Source organism: Chiloscyllium plagiosum, chromosome 36 (genome assembly GCF_004010195.1).
Source record: "Chiloscyllium plagiosum isolate BGI_BamShark_2017 chromosome 36, ASM401019v2, whole genome shotgun sequence".
Classification (NCBI taxonomy): Eukaryota; Metazoa; Chordata; class Chondrichthyes; order Orectolobiformes; family Hemiscylliidae; genus Chiloscyllium; species Chiloscyllium plagiosum.
In genome coordinates, this window is record NC_057745.1 from 21899931 (window position 1) to 21912313 (window position 12383).

The 12383-nt window shown below is 40.4% G+C and overlaps 1 long non-coding RNA gene across 1 annotated transcript; it reads left to right on the top strand.

Annotated features, from left to right (window-relative positions):
• The first annotated feature begins 844 nt into the window (after positions 1-844).
• On the top strand, positions 845-11791 carry LOC122540829. Its single transcript, XR_006309429.1, has 4 exons — positions 845-1066; positions 3368-3490; positions 5239-5368; positions 11230-11791. It is a non-coding gene; the product is annotated as an uncharacterized LOC122540829 (long non-coding RNA).
• Positions 11792-12383: the final 592 nt, after the last annotated feature.

Consider the following 12383-nt stretch of genomic DNA (forward strand, 5'->3'; position numbering starts at 1 on the left):
TTGCCCCTTGCTATCACTGTAAGCTCCTCCAGCCTTACGGCCCTCCATGTTAACTGTTCTGCTCTAATTCTGGCCTTTTGTGCACCAACACCTTTAATTGCTTCATCGTTGGTGCCTGTACCTTTAGGTACCAGGCCCCTAATCTCCAGATTAATGTCCTACACACCCCTAACTTTCTCTCCTTCTTTAGGAGTATAGAATTCCTACAGTGCAGAAGGAGGCCATTCAGCCCATCAAGTCCACACTGACTCTCCAATGGACATCCCACCCAGACTCAGCCACCACCCCACCCGCACCATATCCCTGTATATCCCATGGTTAACCCACCTAACCTGAATCTCTTCATTCTGTGAGAGAAAACCCATGCAGACACAGAAAGAATGTGCAAACTCCACACAGTCTCCAAAAAATGGAAATGAACGTAGGTCCTTGACACTGTGAGGCAGCAGTGCTAACCACTGTGCCACTGTGCTGTCTGCTCTCTAAATCTATCTTTATGATCAGGCTTTCGGTGTTGGGACCTAACATCTCCAGATGTGACTTGTGTCTTACTTTGACTTATAATGCTCCTGTGTCCACTCTGGGATGTTTCATTACATTAAAAGACACATAAATATAAGTTATTGTTTTCATTGGAATAAAACTATAGGAGAGGAAAACTCTCAGAGCTGAACATACCTTGTCCTTTTCAACGCTGAAATCAGTTTGACCTTTCATACCAATGATGCAACAAGCACTTTTTCCAGCTGGATCCAGGCACTCACATTATCAGTGATTGACAACTCCATATGCTACAAGGCACCAAGTCACACTGTCATACAATGCATGCTCGAGATGTCTCACTCTGTACTGGGACACCACCGTTCTTACCGCTGTCCCTGTGATTCAGCCTGACATTAGCATAAAAGGCAGAGTTTAAAAAACGGCCTGGGTTGGAAACGTCCCTGTCATAGCCAGCTGGCCTGGTTTTGAAGATTTCAGGCACCTCATGCAGCACCACTACTTCAGGCATTTGGCCCAGCCGCAGGTTCTGTGAGGCATTTAGCAGCGATGACTCAAGGAACAGGTGAGATGCTTTTACACCCAGCTGACGAGTTTGGCCGGGGTAGGGGTACAGGGAGTACAGAAAAGTCACAGTCGGTACGGTACAAAGTTAGAATTGGGAAAAGTGAGGATTGTCAGTGAAACAAAAATTAATTTGTAGTGATTGAAAAACTAATAGGATTTGAAAGTGAGAATATGAACATTATACTCCACAGTGTTACTTTCTGTTGGTATTTCAGAATGAAGGCGATTGCTGCTGTTTGTTTATCTGTTCTTTTATTCGCGAGTGTGTTGCTGACAGAAATTATTACAAATTTTAAGCTAGTGAAAGTATGTAACTTAGTGCAGCATATTTAAAGCTGTCACAATATTTATGTGTCTAGAAATAATCATCTCTTATTCATTATTAGTTTGCAGCAAAACTACAATAGTCAGGCAGAAACTTTCATTTTAATGTTATGCAACAACAAAACAACAACAGTCCAAGGCTCTTAGTTCATCATGATCTTCCTGCTAGATTCTTATAATCCAACATGGTGACCCAGAAGTAGCGAGTGTGTGATGATTCATTCCAGGAACTGATGTCAGACTTTCCCATGGAAAATGAATGTAAATTTTAGTTTGATAAACTTTGAAGTGTCTAACCTCTTAAGCAGTTCAATGACACTACTGTTCTTTAATCATTTTCTTGTTTTACACATGAGATTCATGCTATTTTGATACAATGATTTTTTTCCTTCTAAGGCATAAAGTTAACGTATACAGTTCAAAATATATTGGTACGTAGTCAGCATGGATCAATTTAGAAGTTCTAGCCACGTTTATTTAGTTGAGTAATCCACTTTATTTACTGTTAAAACAGATAATTGATGTCTGCAAATATTGCTGTACTTAATCTTCAGTTTCAAAGTCTTGAAATACATTCAGGATAGTGAATACGTACTATCCCATGTATTTTAATTGATTTGTTTTCCTTGTAATATATATTTTTATTCTGTCTTCACATACCAATGCTATCTCCAACACAGTGTGAAGCACTTAAAGATTTATTTCAGCCAGATATTTCCTATCTCAGCAGGAAGCTCAAATTTTCCTGATTTGACAGACCTGTCTCCATGTAAGTGGTCTCTGTGTAGAATACTTTCACTCTGAAAAGATGGGAGTATGATTGAAATTGGCCCATTGACCCAGAAGAAGTTCAGTTGTGAGTGAGTGCTGAGGCAGGTTGGTTAGAAGGTCCAACTCAATTTTCTGGCACTTTGTGTTAGTTGTATTAAAGTCTGTTATCACATACACTCCTCAGCCTCTCACCTACTCCCCATTTCAATTCCATGTCGCCCTATCACCTCCACATCCCTTCATGGCCCCTTTGTAATCTCCATGCCCACTCAGCTGGCATTTATTATAAATACAACTATCCATATCATAACAATGCACTTCAACAAGTACCCACTGAAAAACTCCTCTGAAAAAAAACTGACGCTCTGTTCACTCTATAAAACTGTCCATCTGATATAGCCATTATAGTATCAATGTAGAAGTTTTACCTCAATTCACACAACCTAATAAACATATTGAGACCTTACTAAGTTATCATTTCTGGGAAATTTCTTTCAATGTCTATGATCTCAAAGATGATAATCATTCAAGGCTACCATTCCACTTCAACCCATTTTAAAAAACCACATTCCCCCAATTGAGCTAATCTATTAATGAGTCTTAGGGTTCAGCCAAACATTCTTAATAAAACCATCTGAAGAAACAAATGTTTGACATTTTGTTCCAATCATACAGTTCACACGCCCCCACACTCTTGACCCCACAAAGTCTTCCTTTAATGCCTTTGCCTCTAGACCATGCTCTGCATATTTATAAACCTTCTCAAACTCATATTTCTAACCTTGTTTCTAGATTCTTACTTCTTCTCTAATTCTTCATAATTTCTCATTGTAAGACTCATTTATCTTATTTCTACTTGCAAAATCTCCTGGGTAGTTTATTGTGCTTAATTTACATTGTTATATTTATAAGTCTTATACTTCTGAAGATTACATCAATTTTGAAATAATTGGAATGTAATTGAGAAGGACTGACAATTAATATGTCAGTCAACCCTTCATCAGGCTTTTTGCTAAGTTGGAGAGTGGAATTTGGGTAAAATTTATTTTTGATTAAATTTGACAAGGCTAAGATCCTGTGACCATTTTATCACACTCCTGTTGCCCTTCTGGTAATAATGCATTGGATGGAGAGAAAATTAGGCCAAAACATGGTTATGCTGGCTTCAAGTTTAACATCAAAGTCTTCAACTGTGTCATTGCAGGCAGAGTCTCCACTTTTCTGAAAATTATTGCTACAAGATAAGTTCAGAAATCGCATGATGCCACATTATAGTGCAAAAGGTTTATCTGAAATCACAAGCTTTCAAAGTGCTGCTCCTTCGTCGGTGAGTTGATTTTATTTCAGACAGATCTGTTGGAGTATAAACTGGTGTTGTGTGACTTCTGACCTTGTCCACCCTAATGCAACACCAGCACCTCCATATCGTGATTTCCATAAGAGGAAGAGAGAATTCATGGAGGTTAGATTTGCTCCTCCCTGACCTCTCTAAGTATGAAGCGATTGTTGATATTGCTACATGTCATGAGGTGTATTTGACTGCTAAAATAATTCATGTGGATTCAATCTATAATTCTCGACTTGCACTGATAGGTCACCCCCACAAGGATCTTTTGGATGCCAGAAAGTCATAGGGTCATACAGAATGGAAACAGACCCTTCAGACTAACCAGTCCATGCCTACCGTAATCCCAAACTAAACTAGTCCCACTTGCCTGTGCTTGACCCATTTACCTCCAAGTATTTCTTATTCATGTACTTATTCAAATATCTTTTAAATGTTGCAATTGTACTCACATCCATTTCCTCTGGAAGTTCATTCCACATATGAACTACTCTCTATATAAAAAAGTTGCCCCTCATGTCTTTTTAAAATCTTTTCCCTCTCACTTTAAAAATCTTGAAATCCCTAACCCTAGGGAAAAGACACTTGCCATTCACCTCAGCTATACCCCTCATAATTTTATAAACCTCTATCAGGTCACCCCTCAACCTCCAACACTCCAGTGAAAAAATTCCCAGCTTATCCAACCTCTCACCATAACTCAAACTCTCCATTCCCGGCAACATCTTGCTAAATCTCTTTTGAACTCTCTCCACCTTGATAATATCCTTCCTATAACAGGGCGACCAGAATTGGATACAGTACTCCAGAAGAAGCCTCACCAATGTCCTGTACAACCTCAACATAACATCCCAACTCCTGTACTCAAAAGTCTGAGCAGTGAAGGCAAGCATGATGAATGCCTTCTTAAACACCCTATATATATGTGAGGCAAACATCAAAGGTTAATGTACCTGAAACCCTAGGTCACTCTGTTCTACAACACTACTCAAGACTCTACTTTTAATTGTATAAGTCATTGGGTCAGGCTAACCTGTGAGGCAGGCTGATGCCCCAGGCTCTATCCTCAGTAGCTCAGTTGTCTGCCAGGCATATTTACATGAGATAATAGTTAGCAAAGCTGCAAGATCACCAGTGGGCATATCACACTGTTATGGCAGAATGTGACCAGATGCCTTTAAACGTATGGCACTAAGAGGCTTATTTAGGTGGAAAGGAAATTGATAGTTACATACTTTGTGCGTCTTAAGTAATGCAGATCAAATTGCATGCTATGTTATTACATAAATTCAGAAGGTAATCATAAAATCAAAGATTGTAATAGGTAAGTGATGATTCTGGATACTCTTCAATAAACTGTCAGTCATCAGGTTGCTTTTGCCATGTTGGTTTCATCTGTAATTGTTAACATAAATTCTCATGGTTAAGAAAGAACCAAAAACTAAGTGATACATAGCTTTCATTTCAACAGCACCAAAACTTTCATGGCAAGTGTAAATGTAATATTCTTTAAAATGTTGTTATGTGTTGGTGCAAGCAACTTTCATCTTTAACTTTCAGCTACCTATGTAGTCAGAGAGTTTATCTAAATGCAGCAATATTCTTAAAAATGTATTGAAGCTACTGTATAAGTCAAAGTAGCGGAATTGAAATTATGAATTTGAAATATCATGTGGTTTGATTTTTACTAGATAGTGAATTTGTTTATTTTATGTTTTGACTAATTTCAGGTATTATGGTACATATTGTCACCAGATGACACCCAAACATACTGGTTAAGGTTGACTTCTGTACAAATATGAACTGGGACACAGTGCTATAATAATAAGGAAGACTGGTGATACCCTGAATAACATGAAGGTAAAATATATCACCGTCTTCTTCTTCTCTACTCCAGTCACCATACAGTTAATATCATCCTAAAAGAAACAGAAAGTAAACAACAATAACTCCTTACCTTGCAATCGCAGCAGGTGTAACAGTCATCCCTTACCTCCTCTGTTCCCACTGTCCAACTCCCCAAACACTCCCTGCAGGAGAATCAAAGCTTTACTTCAACTTTATTCAATTCAGTCAACTGTTTCCATTGCTCACAATCAATCCCGTCTACAGTATAGAGACCAAACACAGAATGGGTGACTGCTTTGTGGAACACCTCCATTTGTTCTGAAATCATGACCCTGAACCTTTAGATTACTAGCCATTTTAAATCACTGTGTCACTCTCATGTTCACATTCCTGTCCTTGGCTGGTGTACTGTTCTAATGATGCCCAATATCAGCTGGAGGAACAGAACCTTGTCTTCTGATTAGACATTTACAGCATCCTGGACTCAGCATTGAGATCATCAATGTCAGACTTTGAACTCTGCCCTCCACTTTAAACATTTTTCTCCAAGTGTCAGTCTATTTCATGTTCGCATGTTTTTGCTTTCTGAAAAATCAGGCCTTGATTCTGCTCTAATTACATGGACTCTGAGCCAAAGCTTTATATCTTTACAACCCAACTCCCTTTACCTTTTGTCCTGTGACAGCTTGGTATTTGATCTGCCCACCCAGGCCTCTACTTATCCCTTGATCCAAGCACATTTCATGTTTTTGTTTGTTTACAACCTGACCCAATGACTGTTTTCCACAACGTAAACTCATCATTGCCACCAATATTCTGTCTAAATGCTGCTATTCTCAGGGTCTGCACATGGCGATCAATAGGCTGACTCTGTTCCGATGAAGGACCCAAAACGTTAACTCTGCTTTCTCTCCACAGATGCTGCCAGACCTGCTGAGCTTTTCCTGCAATTTCATTTTTTGTTGCGGACACTGTTTCACAATATTGAAGGTCACTGACCTCAGAGAATCCATGCAGAAGGAAGATAATTAGTGGGAAAGTTGATTTCCAATTCTCTTCAGTTCCGAAGCAGAGTCATATTGAACTTGAAGTATTAACTCTCCCCACTCAAACTTGCTCAGCCTTTTCAGGCACTTATATATGTTCTTTTAGACCTCAAGCATCTACAGTATTTTGCTTTTATTAAAAATTTTATTCAGATTTAACAAATAGCAATTTGGTTAAAACAACGCATGATTAGAAACAAGTGGTGTCTCTGTCAGCCAGGTCTGTTCAGGTTGACCATATCTGGCACCATCAGCATAATGTGGGCTGTTGCAATCTAAACCGTCAGTGAAGGCCATTTCTGGTGTCCAATGTTGAACGAGTCTCCAGCTGCAGAGCTGGATGGAGATTTCTATTTGCTGCCTGTTTCCTGTGATCAGCACAGTCATGAAAACTGACAATAAGTGTCACCAATCAAAGAATTACAATCTAATCTGTGGTGTCTTAAACGCAACTTCTATATTAAAATATTGCCAAACATTGGTATACAATATACAGCAACATAATACGTAATATATTGTGTCCCTTGACAGATGATCAGGTCTACACTGCATAAGTGTATATATGATATTGGCTTTGGATGTAATATGCAGCAGTAGGTGTTCCCTCCCGTATATTCTCATGGTAGGAAAACTGAAGGTGCAGTGGATAGCATCCTTGTGTCTGAGCAGAAGTTCTGTTTCAAGTCCCATTCCAGTACTGGATGGCAAAGGAGGTTGAATCCATAATGTGCTCAAACAGGTTGGATGTCAACTTACAAATTCCTCCAACACATGCCGACGGCAGGAGGTAAAAACAGGAGAGATGCCTGCTCAATCATGTGATGGAAAGAAATTGGAGCTTCAACCATCACTATTCATAGCTCCATGCATGTCAAAGTGAATGTTTCCACAGCAACCCAGACTCCTGAAGGGCCTGTTTGGTTCAATTGGCTGGATGGCCAATATGAGTCAGACTGCTGCCAACAGCACAGGCTTCAGTCTCCATTTTGACTGGGGCCGGTTCAGTATCTGTCTACTTGCTCTGCTCATAATGGATATTAGAGTGCTGCAGGGCAGACCTGTCATTTGGGCAGAGAACAGTGAAGGATGCTGTGAAGGGCAGGAGGGTGGGGGGGAACAAGAGGGCAATTGTACCATGGTGTGGCTAACATGTTTCTTTTATAGGATTTAAATTAGAATATCGCCAAATGAAAACTGAACTCCAAAATCGACTTTGCATGTGACCTTTACCACTCCTATCTGGGTCACACTTGGTACATACACACTTGGGCAAACATTTCTGTCTGCTCACTCTTCATAAGGGTTTACTGTTTTTCTGTACTAATGGTTATCATATGAAAGAATCATCTGTGAAGTTAGAATAAGAAGAATTTTGTTGTACTGTTACATGCCATAGGCAATTGCTATCAAGTGATTGGAGCTGAAAAATGTGTTGCTTGAAAAGCGCAGCAGGTCAGGCAGCATCCGAGGAGCAGGAGAATTGACGTTTTGGGCATAAGTTGAAACTTTATTGCTGGAACAGCACAGCAGGTCAGGCAGCATCCAGGGACAGGAGAGGGGGTGGGGCGGAGAGGTTGGGAAGAAGATTGCAGGTCAAGAAGGAAGTGCTGAGTCCGAGGGTTGGGACTGAGATAAGGTGGGGGGAGGGGAAATGAGGAAGCTGGAGAAATCTGCATTCATCCCTTATGGTTGGAAGGTTCCTAGGCGGAAGATGAGGCGCTCTTCCTCCAGGCGTTGTGTTGCCATGGTCTGGCGATGGAGGCGGCCAAGGACCCACATGTCCTTGGCGGAATGGGAGGGGGAGTTAAAGCGTTCAGCCATGGGGTGGTTGGGTTGGTTGGTGCAGGTGTCCCAGAGGTGTTCTCTGAGATGTTCCACAAGTAGGCAGCCTGTCTCCCCAGTGTAGAGGAGGCCACATCGGGTGCAGGAAATGATGTGTGTGGAGGTGCAGGTGAATCTCCTATCAAGTGATTGTCAACTTTGGAATTGCCATGTCATTGGTCATAGGTTTTGTGGGCCATTGGTTGGCTAATAAGTCTGACTCTAGAGCCACTTCTTCGACCACGTTAGGTATTTCTGGGAGGTGAAGTTGGTCCCTGGCCTGGAAATCACTGGCATTCCTTTCTCTAGTTCCTTTTCTATACTTCCACGTGCCAAAGGGTGTCCTCACTGAATTGTGTCCCTTCATACAGGAGCTTCCTCCAAGTCGTTTTCTTCTGAATGAGGGTCTCCCACACATTGACATCTCGGCATTTTTTACCAATGTATCCCAGTTCATGTTCCGGACCACCCCTCCATTGATGTTAACAGAGCATTTCCCTTATCTGGGAAGGATTGTAAGGATGAGTCTTCAATGACTGTGACATTGTATTGATACCAAAATCATTGTGCATAAGGCAGTCCTCCTTCCAATTTTTCTATATGACTCAGAAACTTGGACTGTGTATAAGCCCTTGAGAATGATCATTAATAATGTATGAGATGGATTCTCCGCATTGGCTGGGAGGACTGGCAAATTAACATCAGTGTTTTTGAAGCAGCCAATAGCGCCAGCATCAAGGCCATGGTCATCTGAACCCAACCCCAACAGGTCGGGTGTTTTGGATGCCTGAATTCTGATGCCAAAGCAAATCACCTTTACCCAGCTCAAGGTAGGCACTCGAAGAAAGGAAGCATTTAAAAGAGTCCCTAAAGACTTCCTTCAAGAAACACAATTCAGATATCAATATGTGGCCCAGCTATTATACTGCAATTAAACTGAAAATTTGCATCACATTAAATCTCTGAAAAAATCTCAATTAAGAGGAATCTGATTCTTCCTGAAATTAGCCAATAAAAAAGAACATTGTAAGTAATCTAATCTAACATTTGAGTGTTATTTGAAGGGCATGTGCATGTGATAGTGTTTCTTTCATAATTTACAACGGTGGTAGCCAACACTGGAATATTAAGTTATATAAAATTATCGAACACGGACTTGTTATAGAACGCTCACTGGAATCACTGGAGATATCAAAGTTAAAAATCACACAACACCAGGTTATAGTCCAACAGGTTTAATTGGAAGCACTAGCTTTCGGAGTGTCGCTCCTTCATCAGGTGGTTGTGGAGGACACAATTGTAAGGCACAGAATTTATAGCAAAAGTTTACAGTGTGATGTAACTGAAATTATACATTGAAAAATACCTTGATTGTTTGTTGAGTCTTTCATCTGTTCCGATACCATGACTTGTACTTGCAGAGTTACATTGTACTTTGGTCAAAAACTGCATGAATTCATGTAAAACTCACTTTTTAGATGAGAATCAGTCTAAACATTATGGCACAGACAGAGAACACAGGGGGCTAACACCTTCAACATATTGTCTAGCTAACACCCATTGCTACAGTTAACCTGAGGATGCAACTTTTAAAAAATGTTTTGTGATTTACACATGAAAGAAGTGAAACTATCATGGTATTCGAACAGATGAAAGACTCAAAAAACAATCAAGGCATTTTTCAATGTATAATTTCAGTTACATCACACTGTAAATTCTGTGCCTTACAATTGTGTCATCCGCAACCACCTGATGAAGGAGCAGCGCTCCGAAAGCTAGTGTACTTCCAATTAAACCTGTTGGACTATAACCTGGTGTTGTGCGATTTTTAACTACACCCCAGTCCCACACCAGCATCTCCAAATCATGGAGGTATCAAGTAAGTGATACACAAAGTGAAGCACTGGAGCTATTCAAGTCCATACTTGTAAGAAACTGGATTGAGGTTACTCAAGCTATTCAAGAACTCTAGATTTTCTATTAAAATATCACAGATATTATACACCAAAGCCTTCCGACCCATCAGACTGGACTTGATTCGCACCTCGATCTTCAAGGTGAAAGGACAGTATTAATTTAGTGTGCTGTCCCACTCCAAAGAGCAGATCTATTCATTACTAAATGAAGTTAAAGTTGTGCCTTCATCGTTGGGGAAGGAGATTTTTAATGTTTCTACTTTTTTTTCTAGCATTTGTTATTCCAGCTGCTTTTGCCTGATTTTCAGCAAAGGCAGAGATTAATAGCCAGTCAGCTGCATCTGTCTCAGCTGCACTCCCTAGGAAGGTACTTCAGAACTCCCAAGACATTTTGATGTGGAAAGAGGTGTATTTGAATGATACCCCATTGTTTTTTCAGGACAATCCAAAACGTGATAAAGCAATGAATTCCTTTTGGTGTGTTGGCATTGTTGTTATGAATGCAAATGCAGCAGCCAATTTTATGCAGAGCAAGATCCAACAGATATTGAACAAATAAATGATTGGGACATTTCTTCTGACAATATCAGCTGGCCCTTCAGAAGAATTCCCTTGATGTTCTTCATATGGTGACATATAGAATCATTTTATATATATCTGAACAGGCAAACAGCTCCACATTTCATTCAAAAGCACAACACAACAGCAATTTCTCTGACTATATGGAAGCCTCAGGTTGCATTATGCTCACACACATGACCGTGGCTCAGTGAGTAGAGTGTTACCAGTTCAGACAAGCTGGTACTCAGAAAAACAAGAATTAGAATTTTGGAGTTTAAAGGACTTTACATTTAAATAGACTGTGCACTGACTGATGGGCAAGTAATCACTGATTGTATGGTAGTCGATAAAGGCTTTTAAAATTTGACTCCTTAAGTTGTAGCTTGGCTGAAAATCAAAATAATATTCAACAACATCGATGCATTTAAATGTTAGTGACACAAAAAAGTTGAATCACCGTAACAGAGTTGTTCAAAATACTAAATTCACATTTCAGTATTTCTCTCCTCCTTGTTTTCTTCATTTGCAGCTGATAAACAAGCCCTTTTGAACATAAGGAACAGGTGGTCGAAGCCACACACTTCTACCACTGTGAAAGCTGTTTGAACAAAAAAAACATGTTGTAAAGGAAGGCGCGATATAAAGGGGATGTTTTGTGTGGTTTCTGTGTTTGTAAAGGAGGCAGAAGGTTTTTTTTGTTTCATGTTTGATACATTTAGATGTTTCATTAAAGGAAAATACTGTATAAATAAAATATGTACACAAATTAATATCACAATGTCCTCTGTCGCTACAATGTGGTTCATGTTCCTACTCATTAATTTGGCAAAAAGAACTTGGGTAGAAATGTTGCCAGTTTGCTACAAATTGCTAATGGTGTATTTATATGTATTTAGGGCATGAGATCCATAATTTTTTGAAAAATAGATTGTTGACAACTAATAAATGCAAAGTGCATTTTCTACCTGGCAAGGTGAAAATCATCTCCCAGATCAGATGCTGAGATTTATGAAAGGTTTCAGAGAGTGGGAGGAGCAGTATAATGGCAGGCCAGGATGAACAGGAGGAATCCTGGAGGCACAAGTGTGACAAAAAGCTGGAAGAGCTGATGTACTGGGACAAACCCAGGTAACTCAGCATGGTGGTCACCAGAGGATTCAGGCTCACAAGGCATCTTGCACAACTGAAGTGGTCCTAGACCTGAAAGACTTGCAATGACCATTAACCATTTTGCTTCACACTCTAAACAGGTGAAGATCTCCAGTGTAGTGATAGCAAGTTCAGCCAGGTGGATGATGGACCGGATCTCCCCCAAGGTGTTGAGGTGGGGAAGAAGGAGCTCCCTTCAGAGTGGAAACAGGCCCTGCAGCCCAACCAGTCCACACCGACCCTCCGAAGAGTAACCCACCAAGACCCATTTCCCTCTGACTAATGCACCTAACACTATAGGCAATTTAGCATGGCCAATTCACCTGACCTGCACATCTTTGGACTGTAGGAGGAAGCCAGAGCACCCGGAGGAAATCCACGCAGACACAGGGAAAATGTACAAACTCCACACAGACGGTCACCCAAGGCTGGAATCGAACCTGGGACCCTGGTGCTGTGAGGCTGCAGTGCTAACCACTGAGCCACCGTGCTGCCTGTAATGCTGGATCTTGTAGAATGTGAGTTGCTTGACTG